At 40.9% G+C, this 16,252-nt stretch overlaps 1 pseudogene; it reads right to left on the minus strand.

Moving 5' to 3' along the window:
- Positions 1–11,340: 11,340 nt before the first annotated feature.
- LOC139008031 (TATA-box-binding protein-associated factor 11-like protein 13) lies at positions 11,341–11,990 on the minus strand (annotated as a pseudogene).
- Positions 11,991–16,252: the final 4,262 nt, after the last annotated feature.

Below are 16,252 nucleotides of genomic sequence, written 5' to 3' on the forward strand. Positions count from 1 at the left end.
AATTATTTATTTCTGGAATTTTCCATATGATATTTTCGGACTGAGATTGACCAGGAGTAAATGAAACCACAGAAAGTGAAAGAGCTGATAAGGGGGTACTGCTGTATGTTAGCCAAGTGCTTGCAGTTCTAGGAAGATTACCTTGGGTGCTATAACTACCAATGAAGATGTCATTAGGTGTATTGGTGACTTAAATAACACTGGTATTTTGCTATACTGGGAGCTGCCACTGGGGCAGCTCACTTATTTTCAGGTCTGTCTTTCAATCTTTTCCTTGTTTCTGGCATCTAGGTTCTTTTTATCTCTTGGGAAATCAGTTATATATTTTAAATACATTTAGCTATGGTTTAAATATGTCTTTAGCAAAATGTATTCCTTATTGGAAAGTCTCTCATGTTGCTGAGAACAGGACATGCCAGTTTGAGATGAAGGAAGTAGATTTCATACATGATGAAAGCTAGGTATGCAATGGCTTTCCCATAAGTAAGCATTTCAAAATAGATGTGTAGAAAGGCAGTAAAGGAATAAAATGCAAATCAAGTTATTTTCAACCATTATTTTCTGGGTCAAGGAAGAAGTTATGAGAAAAGTATTTTTAAAAACATTACAAGTCCTTTGGTGGTGTTTTCAGGGGAAGTAATTTAGAGATGATTGGATATTGTTATTTTTAATTTGATTTTTTGGAACAAAAGTTTAGAAAAATAGAAAGGTTTGCCATTTATTTTACCCACAACTTTAAAAAGCAAACTGTGAGCACTGGATCAGCATAATCTTTCTTTTTTAGAATCCTTTGCTTGCAAATTCATCCACCAGTAAATTATATTGTACTTCTTCCTCTTTTGCCTACTTTGGCAGAGCCTTTTATAAATAAATTCAAAGCCCTGTCTTTCTCTTGCCTGTTGCTCCAAGTCAATAGTAAGATATAGGATGCTTGAGGCCAGTGATTTGATTTTATACAGATAATTCTTGTTGGAAAATTTCTTTATACCTGGGATATCAGGAGATTTATTTGCAACCTTCCTTGCCAAGAGAACAGTCATGGAATTTCCTGTTTCTACAATGTGTTGTAGTTTCAAAGATTTTGTTTGATTCCTGCCAAAGTGACTGAACAGAGAAGAATTTAATTGACTGGTTAAAAAAAATTTAATTCACTTAAATCATTCAGCAGTTTGGCCTCTATCAGTCCACACTTTCATATGATCGTATATTTTGATTATTTTGGCAGGTGTGTAGAACCAGCTATTTTTTGCTAGTAATATGGTCCTTTGAGCTCAAGTTTGTCTATTTGTAAATCGAATGAAAATCTATCACGGCTCCTTTCAGAGATAACACGTTATGTAACTGGGGGTGGGGTAGGTGCTTTGAAATCACTTGAGGGTCTGGCCTAATCCCAAATAAATGGGCTAAATTGAATGGATTCTATTACTTGTAGGGCTTCTGAGTAGGACACACAACTTTAGGATCAGGACAATAGCTATGCAGTTGAGCATCCCACTAGGTATCTCTATTTTCTGCTCCTTTCCTACCTCTCACTGGTCCCACGCACCCCATGTGATTCTCTAGCCCCTTCGCTAAGTAAATGTTGAAGATACTTTTACATTAGCAAATGCGTGTCAAAATATACAGCTGCCCAGGTTGCTCATGTATCTTGGTTTGTGTCTGGTCAGTTGATGAGTAATGAGAATACACATTGCTATGCTGATTTCTGCTATTGATTTCTCCATGTATATTGGTGTTTATTGATTTTTTTGGGGTGGTTGCAAATACTTTGGAACTTACCCTCTTTCTTCCTCTTTTTCTTTCTCTTCTTTCAGATTGCCACCAAGAATGAGTTGAAGGTATCTATTGAAAATGCTGTGAACTGTGACTTGTAGTGTGCAGCTGGATGTAGGGTTGACCTCCTTGGGGAATCAGGGATTGCGGGGGGCGGGGGGGGCAGTTGGAAGAGTTGGGAATGAAGAGTCCTCCATCTTCCCAATCTAGAGAAATTATGTTGCAGCCACATACCTTGAATGAGGAGGTGCTTTGCATTTCTACCATCTTTACGCTCTGATTACCATCTTTAAAGAATTCTGCTCTTTCAATAAAACTAGAATCTTCCTTCTCTCTTCTGTGTTAGATTGATTCTTGGCATCTTGAATTGTAAGAACCCCTTGCCTTTCTTTTTCCTCCATATATTACTTATCCCTGTTGCTCCTCTTCACACTTCTTGCTACAGAAGTGCTGAGTCTCTTGGCAGGGCACTTGTCACAGCCAATGAACATCCAGCAGAGACTGGGACTGTTCTACCCCCCAAATCAGAAAGAGGCTATTTATAAGTAAAAAGGCTGCAATTAGTTTGGTGTTAGGCAGAAGAAGAAAAAAACCCAAACAAAAACCAAACCCAAAAATGTTCATTTTGATTTAACATTACCTGCATGATACAGATATTCATGTACTGTGTGTGTGGGTTATATGTCTTTTGTACCTTCTGTGTGCCAGGTATGATGCTAGTTGATGTATAGTTGAGAATAAAACAACCATGGTCTCTGCCTTCAACCAATTTATAATTTAGAATATAACCAACCTCCCATGTTCAAATCCACAATGGTATAATTACAATATGATAACTATTGTATTGAAGAAAGCAAAGAAAATATACCTAATTTATAAGATGGTTTAATAGTGGAACTACATTTAGCTTAGAAGCTGGGATATCCCTCTTAAGTAAATGGTATTTAAGATGAGACATAAAAGTGGGAGATAAGGCCTTTTTAGGGTTAAATGAGACATAAAAGTGGGTCCCTAATTCTATACTATTCTTGCCTTTAAGAGACACAAGAGTATTCTTCCCTGCCCCCCACTGTATCCTCACACAGCAAGAAGGCAGCCATCGACAACTCAGAAAGAAGGCTTTTACCTAAAAATAAATCAGCCCAGCACTTTGATCTTTGACTTCCAGCTTCCAGAACTGTGAGAAATAAATTTATGTTGTTTGAGCTACCCAGTCTCTGGTATTTTGACATGGCATCCTGAGAAGACTAAAACAGTATGGTTGGGATAAAGAATATAAGTAGGTTTCTAAGTAGGTTTCTGTTAGTTATCAATGCTAATTGTGCTTCAGTTTTTTCTTATTTGAACTGTAAACATTTTACAGTTGACACTTGACAGAATAAACATTAGCACTCAAGAAGCAAATAGAGTAAAATGATTTATAGACATTTTAATTTTAAAATATAAAGTTATTTATTTTTTTTAGCATGGAATCTTGACCTACCCATATCCTGAAAACTTTCTTGGTATTTTTCTTGCCTTAGAGTAAGCTTTATAGTGCAGGGCGGAGTGGGAATGCCCACTGTGAAGACACTGATGTACCTAAGGTTAATTCTGTATGAGGAAGTTACTAAAAATCTGTTCTGAAATGCTTTCCTATGGGAAGCAAATACTACTAGTTCTGTATTTGAAAAATTATTACATACATTATATGAAAATGATTAAATTTCATAGCATGCTTGGATCTTATCTTTTCATTAAAATATTCTTGAAATATGTTTTTATTGATTTTAGAGAGAGGAAAGGAAAGGGAGAGAGAAATATCCATGTGAGAGAGAAACATCCATCAGCTGCCTCCTACATGCCTCCTACTAGGGATGAAGCCTGCATGTGCCCTTACCAGGAATGGAACCAGCAACCTTTTGATGCATGGGACAAGATGCTCAACCAACTGAATCTTTATTATCATGTCTCAAACTCCAAGGATGGATTTTGATTCCTGTGTTTCTCTTGGCAGTGTGAAATAGGTCACGTGGGTCACTTTTCCTGCGACCCTTCAAAGAATGAAATGTGAGCAGAGCTTGCAAAGCAACTTTTCCAGAGCTGTAGTTGTATGTGAAGGACAAGACACTTACATGTTCGAGTTAAATAATGTCTTTGGTTAGAATTGTTCCAGTTATCATAAGATTCTGATTTATCCAACAAACATTTTCTCTCTAGCCTTACCCAGTTTGGAAGGTAGACTTTATTTTTAAAAATTTGGATGTGAATTAGTGTCTGCTCTATCTAAAAGGAGGAAATGTTCCAAACAGTTTGGAAAACTATAACATTAAAAACTTTAAGTTAGTTATCTCTGATTTTTATGTCACTCTTCCCACAACCTCCCACTTCTCAGTGGTAAGGAATTTTTCTAGTTTGAAGGGAAAAACACACAATAACTATGAAAATATAAAATCAAGTGAGTCTCTCTGCTTAGTCTGCAACCTATCCCTTTCTCTTCACATCTGGAAATGTTCAGGTAGACACATGTTAAAACCTTTAACATGCACGTTTTATTCCTGTGTGTCTGTCTGTATCTTTCATGCCATATTGCAGCCATGCCTGTCTTCTGTTAGGATTGGGATGATCAAAACAAGAACAATAAAACTTTTAAATTAATGTAACACCATTCCTTTTCAGCATTCAACATGGGGCACTTATTGTGCCTTTTCTAAAAATAATCCACTGTAAGAAGCAATCAGTAATCAGAATTTAAGGGAGGAGTGAGGGCCTCAGGATGCTTGCTCCACATGCAAACATGATCTATAAGCTGTAGTTTACTTAAGAACAACATGATTCTATTGGATTCTAGGTCTCTAGGCATCACACTATGATTATAATTAGGTAGTTCCTGGCTTAGAGTAAGGTGGGGTAGCTGGGGCTCTGTTTGTTAGGGTTGGATCAACTTCTGGACATCAAACACCCAAAACAGGTATCCTTTTGTGAATCCTTCACCTGGATGGGATGTTTTTCTAATTTGCACCAAAGGTCCAGTATGTGCCAGCAGAACATTAGATAAACAGGTGGCCATTATACCTGCACATAGATTGAGGCTCAACACTATCCTATTTCTCCTAATTTTCAGCAAAGCATTAACATTTTATTTTATATCTGAGATGTCTGTTGAACTGTACTTGGCCACTTAAGTATGGGGTGTTTTGATCAAAGGGAAACCTTTTTTTTTTTTTGCTTGTTTACATATATATGTATGTGTTTGTTTTTAGTGCTATACCTTTTCAGATTTGACAATTAGTTGGCAAATAAAACACACTGGTGGGGTCCAGAAAGAGCTAAATGAGTATCTCACCAAATTGAGAAAGCAAAGGCTGAGAAATTATAATGTGATTGACAGACACAACTGCGTTGCAGATAAGATAAAGGCTAGTGCAGGAACAAACTTCAAGAAACTAACTTTGGGGAGTACATTTGCTCTGGTTTTCCAACTAGAATACCAGAAGTGGGTATGGCCAAAGGACACAACAGGCTGAAGAAATTAGTTTTGAAATTTGGACCAGGTCAAGATTTCTGGTCCAGAGAAGTACTAGTAAGTTGGTTATGGAGGAATCAATGGGCACAATGGGTCTCAGATGACACACAAAGTCAGACAATAGGAATCAGAAACCTTTCCATTCTTCTCTCTCTAAAATCAATTAAAAAAATCAACATGAATTACTAACTTCCATTATTTGTTTAGATTTTCAATAGTGGAGAGTTATTCTCTCTAATACTATTAGCCATTAATAATAGAGTGATTGTTTAGGTAAGTTCAAGCTCTAGGGAATTATGCAACTTATCAGAAAGCATTGATGACAATGGAGGAAATAAAATTAGATCATAAAGGCTGAGGTGATGGTTTGTGAACAAAATGATTAGAATAGGTGTTAACTGAACCACTCGGCTGTGACAATAGCAAAGTTGGACATCTGGCTAAAATTTGTGATTACTTGTATAGTGATAAGAGAAGTTGGTCAAAACCCCTAAACTGGGCGAAAAAATCAATTTGGTATCCTCTACATTTATTATTTGAGATAATTTTAGGAAATGCTATTATAAAGGCATTTCTTTTGAGGGGGAGAGAACTGGCTCAAGTTGTGTGTCAGAAATAAAGTCTAAAAGGCTCTCTTTACCTCCTATTTATGACTTGTGGTTTTTTGAGGTAGCCATTGTATTCTCTGCAAAGAATGACTATTTTTACTTAGTTCTATTTTAAACTCAGTGTGAGCATGTGTCTGGGTGTTCATGGAAACACAGCATGGGATGTATTGGGGTAGCAGAAAATAAGCAAAGAGCTCAGGAATGCTCCTCTATGAACTGCAGAACAGATATTATTTTGAGTAGAAAATTATTTTAAATTACAACTTATTTCCAGAAAGTGATGTGCTTTATTTTCTTGACCAGACTGTAGTTATACATTATTTAAGTAGTTAAAAGCTCTTAAAAGGAAGTGAGGTAGAGATTGAGAAAGATAGATGTTTTTATTGCCACTAGGGAGAAACATAGATAAGAGATGAGACAAGAAAGTATCAGAAAGGGAAGTGGAAGGAGGATAGCCAAGTTGCCAAGTGTGCCTTAGAACTGAGAGCCACCGACATGGTCTCTTCCTTTTAAGTGAAATGATCAGAACCATCTGTATGATACATTTCAGTGTCCTTCAATTTTATCCTGTCTACCTGAAGGAGGTAAATTAGCATAGCCTCTTGTTTTGATGGGTTACTCTCTGTTTAAATTTCATAATTTCTTGGGTGAAAGAGTAAGGAGAGAGGAAAAAAATTATAAAGATTATAAAGAAATATAACAAATATTTATTTTATCCTTTTAGTTGTTAATTTTCTTTTAAAAATATATTTTTATTGATTTCAAAGAGGAAGGGGAAAGGAGAGAGATATAGAAACATCAATGATGAGAGAGAATCATTGATCTGCTACCTCTTGCATTCCCCATACAGGGGATTGAGCCCACAACTAAACATGTGTCCTGATTGGGAATTGAACTGTGACTTCCAGGTTCACAGGTCCATGCTCAATCACTGAACCATGCCAGCGAAACGGTTGCTAATTTTTAAAATCTTTATCAATACGTGAATCCTTTCCTGATTTCTAGGACCCAGTGAGTGCTAAAGTTATGACAAGAATGAACTTGCTGCTGACAAAAGATTCATGTTATATAAATGTTTAAGACACAAAAATTTAACTATAATTTGACTAAGAAAAAAATGGTAGAAGATGTTACATATTAGGAGTGATTGTGGCTTTCACTCCACTCAGTGGCCATGTGTCCTGCCTTGGGAATAGGACAGGAGACAGAAACTCCTTTTTCAGCCTCAGTTCCTACATGTTAATTATGGCACGAGCATTATAGTATGAGATTCTGGTGTTATTTAACCATTAAGCCAATGGACAATCCACCAGTTGAAGGTAATCATCCCTCTTTGTGTCAATCCTTCATCTGCAATTTAAAAATCTAGAGAACTACGGGAAACTAATAGTTGTTTGTTTGTTTTTTTCTAATTAGTTTGGTGAAAAAAACCTAACCAGGACTGGTGTGAACATTTTAAAAAATAGTGTTTATTCCATATAGTTTCTGATACTCTGATGATTATCAAAGAAAGAAAGACTTCTTGAATATTTTAAATTAGTTTTATAAAAGCCAATCCATTACTAAGGGCTCTGGTTGATATTATATATATGAGCAATGCTATTTATAACTAACAATTCTATTTAATGTCTAATAAAAATTTTCCGCTTACTTATTTTGCTTAAGCTTAGGTAAGTTTCCAAGAACTACTCCCATGATATGTCACTTGATGTTTTTCGACCAGTTGTAGATAGTGGATGCTTCTAGATAGTTTAAAGTAGCACACTGTGGAAAATGTTGGACTTAAAGGAACAGTTCAAGGACCTCTGTTTGGATATTAGTCTTGTTTGTGCAACCCAACTGAGTTTCTCAACTTCTTTGGTCCTCATGGTTTACTTTATAAAATGTAGAATTGAGGCCCTTCTGGTTGCAAAGTTTTATGAATATCAAATTAATTTCTTGCTCAAAATAACTTTTCTTTGGTTGATGTCAAGGGAATAAAATAGTAACTAGAAGAAAGCATATATATAAACACAAAAACTAAAAGTATATTTCTTGAATGTGTTTTTAATTGCATCCGTTTCAGTGGATAAGTCCTATTATATAGGATGGTTTGGAGGGTAAGGGAAAAAAACCCAGAGAGACATGGCTTGATGTAGGAAGAGAAAATGAAGAACAGTGATAAAATTTAATAAATATTTGACAAATCACATCAAACCCTCTGTTTCAGGAGGGAACCAAACTTATCTTCCTTGGAAATCCCATGACACCACACCATAATTTTCCCTGGCAAGTGATGCTGGCTTCTGTAGTCACCCACATTCGACCGCTTCTTTCCAGAATGGTAATACTGGGATTTGCTCTAGTCAAGGTTGCTATTCTTACTGGGGAATCTATGACTGTGGTAGAAAAGTAATTAAGCCACAAACAAAGGCTGATTTTTGTTCGCTGGCTACAGCCTGGGATTTGGGAACAATGACAAAACAATAATGTGATGTTTGAAAGCACTTCTGCTTTGACCTGGGTATCATTCATAGGTTGAGCTCAGAGATATTTTTACTGGTAGTCAAACATTTGGCAATTGCTGATTAGTAACAATGTACTGGAGGTCCTCGGAGATCATCATGGTTCAGAGGGCAGAACGTTGGTTGAACTACAATGTAAAAATATTTGTACTTAAATATATGTTTTTCAATAGATTGGCCTTGTGAATTTGTTTTTATTCTTCAGCATTTGACATATTTGTGAATATGTACCTAGTCTATGGATTGGTTTACCTGCTGTACCCAAGGGTGGGAGGGTCCACAGGGGATGTTGCCCAGGGATGGGCAGAAACCCTCCCTTCTCCCATAATCCTGTGCTACCCAGTGTCTGTAAGTTTATATTCCATGATAATAACCATGGGGAAAGTAGCCAGTATAAGTAAGACCTATCCCCAAGGCTACATTTAAGGAACCCCAAAGGACTGAGAAAAATAAAGCAAAAGCCCCTAATAAACCAACAATTGGTTTCACAGCAACTGCTTTATTGGTTTGTAGGAGAAAATGCTAGACAGGGAGACAAGTCCAGAAAAACTAAATCTGCCCCACTCATTGGTGCTTTCTAATCATGTTGAGAAAGTCACTGAACAGAGGAGTGCTCCTGAAGAGGACACATGGAATTCTGTACTAGGTTTTCAGGAAAACATATACCTCCTAATTACTCAAACATATGTAACTTTTACCACCACAGGTATCTTAAGCAAGGATACGGTCTCTGGAGGGTGTGTTTCAGGAAAAGAAGAGTTGGGAAAGTAGAAGGCGGCAGGCATTTGCCCCTTCTGAAGATGAATACCTAAGTGAGGACCGGACCTCTAGGTTCTGTTTCTCTCATCACTGTCGTTCAAGTCAGCTCTCCTAGGACTCAGTACTCCTTGGTCGCGTTATTGGCCCTTGTGAAATGGCTGAAAAACGCATAGATGGAGACATGCAGAGCTACAGAATACATTGCTCTGGATCTTGTCCTCGGTGGACTACTAACTGCCATATGATTCATCATTGTTCGGGACAATGGCGAGGGTTCCCTGTGACGGCTTAGTTTGTGAACATGAGTTTGGGAAGTCTCTCATCATCGCCATAGGGAAAAAACAGTGAGTGTTGAGTGATGAGGGAAGCCAGTTGGTCAAGAAGAATGTCAGAAAGAGGATATGAGAGTATGAAGGAGAATTTGCTTACTCTCCTAAAGTCACAAAGATACTCAGAAACACACAAAAACATTCTTTTGGATTGTGTCTCTAAAAGGGCCAAAAAGAAACGGGCAGAGAAATAAAACAACATTGTGTGTGTGTGTGTATGTGTGTATGTGTATGTGTCTATGTGTGTGTATGTATGTGTGTATGTCTGAATGTATGTGTGTGTGTGTGTGTGTGTGTGTGTGTGTGGTGGACCGGGTGGGTTGGGGGGTCGTTTCGGCGCTTGGGAGGTGACCCAAAGTGGAGGATACCGTCCCTTCACCCACTAGACGGAGAGTGGCACAGTGGGGCTTGTAAGCTTTTGCCCCAACTGGGTGTTTGAGGCCAGGGGAGCATGCCTAACACACCACACCAGACCACTCCACACCAGACCACACCACAGCACAGCACACCACACCACACCACACCACACCACAGCACAGCACACCACACCACTCCACTCCACACCACACCACACCACACCACACCACACCACACCACACCACTCCACACCACACCACACCACACCACTCCACACCACACCACACCACACCACACCACACCAGACCACTCCACACCACACCACACCACACCACACCAGACCACTCCACACCACACCACACCACACCACACCACACCAGACCACTCCACACCACACCACACCACACCACACCACACCAGACCACTCCACACCACACCAGACCACACCACACCACACCAGACCATTCCACACCAGACCACTCCACACCACACCACACCACACCACACCACACCACACCGGCGCCTGTAGACACCAGCGAAGGAGGTTTGCTGTGAACGGCGATGACCCTTGGCGAGGAAACCGTGGACCGTGTCATGCAGGGCTCTGCAGTACCCTCCACGCACCGGGCTCATTGGCACGGGAGTGGTCCCTCGCGCTAAGCCTGCCTAGACTGGCCTCTCCCATGTTGGTTCCGGTGGACAACACAGGCTGTCACTCTGTGCTTGCCCGGGGTGCTGAGGTTCTTGAGGTTCTGGGTAAAATGGCCCAACAAACGGATCGCCCCACAGTGTTTCCGAAATCAATTCGGGTGCCCCTGGAAATGCTGGCGTCTCCCACCCTCAGGGCCAGTGGGGGGACACCGCCCCAATGCGGACCAAGTCCCGGGGCTGCTCCCCAGGTGTGTCTGGCGATTGATTGGCTGTGGTCTCTGGTGGCGCGGGCGCCCAGGAGAGCAGGCGAGAGGTGTGTGAGCGGGTGCAAGACCGTTTGGTGACGCAAAGCACCGTGGGAAGGAAAAGAAACGTAGACATTTCGGAGACAGGAAGGACTTGCGGATTGGATCTTTGTTTATGCAAGTTCAAAGAGATTCACCATCGCTGAAATAAGACCAAATAAAACGCGGGCTCCAGGTCTGGATTCCCAAGCACAGATGTTCTCAGGTCTCCCGCTCTCCCCGCGTCCCGCAGGGAAGCGGGTCACCCCTGCAAGGGTTCGCGCGGTGCCATCGCCCCAAGGGCGGCGGGCAGAAGCCGCCCTAAGAGTCCTAGTCACCACCCCCAGGCTGGCTCCCGGGAAAGCAGGGTCCAGCCTGGGGAGGGAGACCCCGTCCTGTTTGCCAGCAGCTCTCCAGCCGAGGGTGCGGGCTCCTTCCTGGCAGGCTGTTTTCTTGACCGGGTGGGGCTCCCCCGGGCAGCTCCATGCCTCCAGGGGCCTTCTGAGAGCCGCGGGATCCGTCCTGGGTGAAGGGTCCGCGGCGGGAGACAGAGGGGCTGCGGCCTGTGCCCTAGGGGAACAGGACGTTTCTGGGCTTGAGGCGGGGCCTTGGCCCTTGGCGTGCAACCTGCGCAGGGCCTCCCCGAGATGCTTGGGTTGCAGGGGGGGCGTTTCCCCCCAGCGCTCGCACAGGTCCAGGGCCTCTTGCACCGCCTCCCCGACGAAGACCTTGGCCAGCCTGGCCATGGTGGTGAGCGCTTTCTCCTCCACCGGGGCGCCGCCTGCTGCGCTCTGGACCAGGTGTCTGATGGCTTCTCTGGGGAAGGCCGACTGGTGATGTGCCTCCTCGCGCGTCAGCTGTCCCTGGGAAAAAGAATCCAGTAGCTCTAGCATCTTCTGAGCCTCACCGTGGTCCCCTTTGGGCACCCACTCCTCTTCCTCCTGGTCGTGTGTCTTCTGACTCTGCCCTTGGTCTGCAGAAGGAGAGGACCGGGACTCTGTGGTTGCACCTGCCTGGAGGTGGGAGCCCTCTGGACAACCGATGGGGGCTTGGTCTTGGTCTTGGGGTACAGATGCTTCCTCCAGTTCCTCAGGTCTGTGCCCCGGGACGTGGTACGTGTTGCTGTCCACGTAGCCCACAGGGGCCATGGCGGGCTGAGGTCTGTGTACACGTGGGGAGGTGCCACCTTGATCCCGGGGATGCTTTTTGGCCTTTTCCATGCTGGCGCGGGAAGTCTCGGAGCCTTTTGGTGGGATGTCTAGTCAGGTACCTGCGAAGGAAATGCCGAGATGAGAAACGTCAGGGTCAGGCTGGTGGCTGGTTTTCTATCTCTTTTGCACCCTAATCCCACCTCTCCCGCCTCGCTCTCTGGCCCAATCCTTGGACTCATTGGTGACCTTGAACAGGTCAGAAATCTTCCTCTGGTCCTTCCTTCTTCAAAGGCTAAGAGGAGAACCAGCCTCAGTCTAGAGCGCTCCTCTGCTATCTGGAATCTGTGGACTTGGGGGAGGCCAGCTGCCCTTATATATGGTGGAAACACGCCCTCTTGGAAATTCCCAGGGTGTGTCCCCAGTCACTCTCAGAGGGTAGGGGTTGGGTTTGAACCGTTGGGGGCTGAATGCAGGATCTGCTATGCCCAGGTGATGGAGGGGCCATAGGAACAGTAGTTGAAGGGTGGGCGGAAGGTCTTTTTTCTCCCAGAGCCTGTGCTCCCCAGTGTCTTCAAGTTTCCATTTCTTGATAATAACCGCGGTAAACATAGGCAGCATAAATAAGACCTATCTCCAAAACTATATTTACAGAAACCTAAATGAATGCGAAAAACAAAGCAAAATAAACCTACACCATACCTTTGGGTCACAGCAATTTCTTTATGGGCTTCTAGGAGAACGGGCTGGGCAGGGAGGCTAATTCAGAAAACCTAAATTTGTGTCTTTCATTGGCACCTTTCCATCATGTTAAGACAGTGGGCATAGGAGGAGGTCTACTGAATAGTAAACGTGGAATTCTTTGGCAAGTCTACCGGGAGAGCTTATGTTTTCTAATGACTGAAACTTATGCCACCGTCACTGACCCTTGTACCTGCTTTTCATCTGCATCGTGGATATGGGACCTGGAGGGATTTGTCCTTTTTTTCCCAGGAGGGAGAGCCTTTGATTCAGGAGAAGGCAACCTTGAACTTCCTGAGATATTGAACCTATAGAAAGCTGCCTCTCCGGGCTTACTGCATTCTGAGAAAAATGAGACTCGAGTCTATATTAACCTGTTGTAATAGACTCTCTGATATCTGTGTCTGAAATTTATAACAACTGATGGAATTTGTTTCCTATGTCCTAAAGAACACGAAATTACTTGAAATACAATTATGAAATGAGTGTACTAACTCTATTACATTTTGTGCAAATTCGGTCAAAAGTAGTTCATATGGAAAGTAGTACAATAATTGTTAAATAACACAAGAATAAACTCTGTTTCTTGTACTTACAATGGTAAACCTACTTTTGCCCACCCTGTATGGATTTTAACTATGACTTTTTAAAAAAATATATTTTATTGATTTTTTACAGAGAGGGAGAGAGAGGGATAGAGAGTTAGAAGCATTGATGAGAGAGAAACATCAACCAGCTGCCTCCTGCACACCTCCTACTGGGGATGTGCCCGCAACCAAGGTACATGCCCTTGACCGGAATCGAACCTGGGACCCTTCAGTCTACAGGTCGATGCTCTATCCACTGAGCCAAACCGGTTTGGCAACTATGACTTTTTATGATAATTGTTCGACCCAGAATAGTTCATTATTATGGATAAAATCCTATGGCAAAAGCTAGGAGTGCTTTGGGAGTTTGAGCTGCCATTTTTGATTGTCAATACAGTTTAGGTGTTGTTTAAATGAATATATTGAGGGGTAATGGATCTGCATTTAGAGTATTGAGAAATTGTTCAAAATGAGATTGTCTACTTGTTTAAATAAGTGTAAAAAGCCCTGGCCAGTGTGGCTTAGTGTTTAGTGCATCTGCCCTTGTATATGAAGGGTCTTGGGTTTGATTCTAGGTCAAGGGCACTTACCTGTATTTTTGATACCTGGGCCAGGTTGGGGCTTGTGCATGAGGCAACCAATCAGTGTCTGTCCCTCTCCCTGTCTTTTATACCCTCCCCCGCTTTCTCTAAAAATCAATAGGATAATAATCCTTAAGTGAGGATTACAAAAAGTAAATAAGTAAGTGTAAAGATTGAGTCTTAGATCTAAGTTAGTAAAGATTACATTGTATAATGAAGAGGAATGAAATTTGCATACCCAATAATGTTATCTCTTGAAAGTATTCTTGGGTATCCAGATTTATCAGATTTTGATCAATCTGATTATCAATGTCTCAAAGGAAAGGCTTTGCCAATATGGCAGAATGACATGCAATGGACACCATTACAATTAATATGGTTTGGGGTATTGAGTCAAATATATATTAAAACATTATAGACAAAATAGTTTTTTTCTCATTTAGAATGCTTCCAGAACAAACATTAAAAATACCAAATAGACATATGTTTTGTGAGTTGATTGAGTCAACCATTTCTCAATAAAATCCAACACCATTCACAAGAGTAATAAAGAACCACACACACACACACACACACACACACCAAATAAACAAACAAAAACCACCAAACAGATATTGATGAACTCACTACATACATAAAAATATTTATTACTTTTTAAAGCTAAGATGGTTCAAGTACCATATTAATAACATCAAGATACTATCTTAGATCCCTGGTTAATTTGCACAAAAATATTACATTTTTAAATCATGGATTATATGAATGACTTAGATCACTTATCAAATATGTGTCACTGATCACAAAGGACAAATGGGAAAAAGTACACAGATGTTTCAGAGTAAAATCTATCATTACTGAGCAATAACTTTTAATTCCTTCAAATATAGAATTGCAGAAAGTAAATATATCTTAGACATTTTAGAGCTTACTAATTTTTTAAAAATATATTTTTATTGATTTCAGAGAGGAAGGGAGAGAGAAATAGAAACATCAATGATGAGAGTGAATCATTGACCAGCTGTCTCCTGCACACCCCCGACTGGGGACTAAGCCCAAAACCCGGTCATGTGCCCTTGACTGGAATCAAACCTGGGATCCTTCAGTACATAGGCCGACACTCTATCCACTGAGCCAAACCAGCTAAGGCGAGCTTAGTGGTTTTTGACAAATGTTTTCAATGGAAGAATTCTTTGTTCAAATGTTTTCTTGGATGCCTAATATATAAAACAGAGAGTTCCACTGGCTGATGAGAGAGTAAATGAGGGGTCTGTAAACAAAGAGCCCGGCATCTTTTATGCCTTTGTTCTCCCCTGGCCCCCATTCTTTCCTCTTCCACCAAAAGTGCCCTCTGAAATGATTTTAAAAATGTGAGAACTGGAGTTCTGTGGAGCACCATTGTTAAAACACAGATCTAGCCAGGTGCTCTCATTTTAGAAATTAGAAAATGGTAACTGTCTGAGATTATTCAGTAAGGCAATGATAAACATGGAATTAAAACTGAGGTAGTGGAATTCTTTCTATATAGCATAATTTAATAATTCACATTTATTTATCTCCCACATAACAGCCTGAGTTAAGTATTTCAGATGGGGAGAAGCTGTATTCCACAAGGTTAGTTTAACAGGAGTCCAGATTTGTTCCAATTACATTATTCCATCTTCCCCTTGGGCAATGTCATCATCTCCATGGGGAAAATTGGCTTCATTGGATTCCAGGTGAGACTAAGGAGAAGACAGTGTGGACAAAGCATGTCCATGAAATTGAGACCTAGGCCTGGGAGTAGAACTTATTAAATACATGGCCACACTTTTAACTACTGGGCAGCCACATGAAGAGAAGAAATGAGGAAAGATTTTGAAGGACAAGTGGGAGGAGTCTCTGTCATGGGACTCTGTTGATTCCTACAAATGGTAAAATAGAAACATAATCTTCAGATCTAATAATGAAATTATCTTATAGTGAGAAATCCTCAAAATTCTTTTATAAATTTTTATCACTGGATCCTCATGAAAAACCAACACAGTTGAAAAAGCAGGAATATCCATGCCCACCTCAAAAGTGAGCTGTGGTCTTTAGGAAGTGCAGAAATAACAGACTTTCAAAAAAATATTCCATGACACATCAGAAGTCCTGCTGTCATGTTTGTCAAACCTATAACAAAGGCAGCTTCTTAGTAGAAATGATCTGTGTGACCAGGTTATAAAATATTTTACCTTTTTTTAAAAATTCTTATTTCCTTAAACATATTGTAGACATTGTTTAGACCTTCTTCCTTTAGTAGATTATAAACTTCTAGAAGCATGAACACTGTATTATCTGTTTTAGGATTCCCATGACCCTTACTGAAACGTCTTAAACAAAGATTCTTACAGAGTAAATCTCATATATATATATATATATATATATATATATATGGAATATTCAA

Source organism: Myotis yumanensis, unplaced genomic scaffold (assembly GCF_028538775.1).
Source record: "Myotis yumanensis isolate MYYU_CA2020_CCGP unplaced genomic scaffold, mMyoYum1.0.hap1 SCAF_4, whole genome shotgun sequence".
Taxonomy (NCBI): domain Eukaryota; kingdom Metazoa; phylum Chordata; class Mammalia; order Chiroptera; family Vespertilionidae; genus Myotis; species Myotis yumanensis.